Genomic DNA, 1,836 nt, shown 5'->3' with positions numbered 1-1,836 from the left:
CACACACACACACACACACACACACACACACACACACACACACACACTCGTGGGTGTAATGAATACTCTCTGTGTTCTTGAACTGTGTTAGCTTTCTGTTGAACAGCTTGTATATGACCATAGCTGCTTAGTGAGAGAACAGGGTGTTTTTTTTTTCCCCTTTAACAAAACCTTATTCTAAACACTTGGTTCTACACTTGGGTCCCTATCACCCAAGTGTAGCCCCAGCCATTCAGAATAAGGACATAGAATTGTATATGGACTGTGTCTGAGAGGTTTCCTCTGGTGGACTCCTCGGCACTGCATGTTTATTCTCTCCGGTGCTGAGAAAGCAGTGACAAAGTCCTGCACTTTGAATTCATTGCCTTTCTTAGACTGCAGGACAAATGTTGTTTACATTAAATTCAGAATTATTTCTTTCAATATTGTTTCATCAATTCTTTCTCTTTTTTTCTCACTCTCTTCCTTGGGGAATCCAAGAATGATCATATTAAATCACTTGAAGTTATTCTTACACTGAAGCTTTATATTTTAAAATTATCTTCATAATGTTTTTTATATCCTCCTTATATGTACTTAATTTTCAAATATACAGAACACAATTTAAATATCTATTTAAATGTTCTTTCTGATAATCACAGCACTTTCTCATGTCTGTGTGATTTTCGCTTGACTATTCTCATTTTAGATTCTGTTTTCCTTCTTTGCTTTCCTACATCTTGAGTAGATTCCAGACATTGTGAAATTTGTCTTGTTAGGTGAGGGAGACTTTGTATTTTTGAACTTTGTTCTTGGCTGCTAGGTTACTTGGAAGTAGTTCAATCACTTTGGTAATGATTTATGATTTTAAGGTGTTTTTGAGCAGTGCATATCTCAGGAGTAATTGATCTTCGCTTTGAAATAAGGCCTTCCTGAGTTCTCTACTAGATAATCCACAAGTTTCTCCAGTCTGGATGGTAGAAAAAGTGGTGTTCATAGACCTTCTTCTATGAATGATCACGTTCCCTGGAAAAGTCTCAGGGGTTCTCTCAGCAACTTCACATAATACCTTCACATGCATGTGCTGACGCACATTCCAAAGAGTGTTTAGACAGTCCCTTGTAGATCTCTTTGGGGCAAGGTTTACTTTATAGTACTTTAGGGAATACTAAACACCTTGGCCTTTCCAAGAGTTTTCTCTGACCTCTGAATTTATAGGCTAGCCCAAGTCTCAAGTAAAAGGTCTAAGCTATCTTCATCTCGAAAGCTGCATCTTTTGGCATGCCTTCATTTTTCAAGGTAGGAAGCTGGAGATCCTAAACTTCACCTTTTTAGCATTTCTCTCTCAGCCTATGTGTCCTGTGCAGTGCTATGGAAAACACTGATGTTTTGCCTTTTTTTGTTTTCAGCCTAATGGGGAATTCCAGTCCATTTATCCATCTTTGCTAGAGGAAATAAAGCTCAGTTTATAAGTCAAGAAGAAAATTGATACATTCTAGGGATGCTCATGCTAATGTTTAGCTCCTTATTGAAGAATTGAGGACATTGATGCATAAGAAATAAAATAATTTCTACACTGTTACACACAATTAATAATTCCATTGTTATATTTTATTTAGTATAAATAATCTGTCTTCTTATTCCTATGTTTTAAATTTTATCCTTGTATGTTTTTGAAGCACGTGAATTTGAAATGAATCTTTGCTACACTTTTTTCCTTAAGTTTGATCTAAAATAGAAGTTGAGACCTCATAACTTTGTTTGCAACCTAGAAACATCTGTGGATAAGAAGAAGAAGAAGAAGAAGAAGAAGAAGAAGAAGAAGAAGAAGAAGAAGAAGAAGAAGAAGAAGAAGAA

Source organism: Psammomys obesus, unplaced genomic scaffold (genome assembly GCF_907164565.1).
Source record: "Psammomys obesus unplaced genomic scaffold, mPsaObe1.curated_primary_1811, whole genome shotgun sequence".
Taxonomy (NCBI): Eukaryota; Metazoa; Chordata; class Mammalia; order Rodentia; family Muridae; genus Psammomys; species Psammomys obesus.
Note: the sequence above shows the minus strand (reverse complement) of the source record.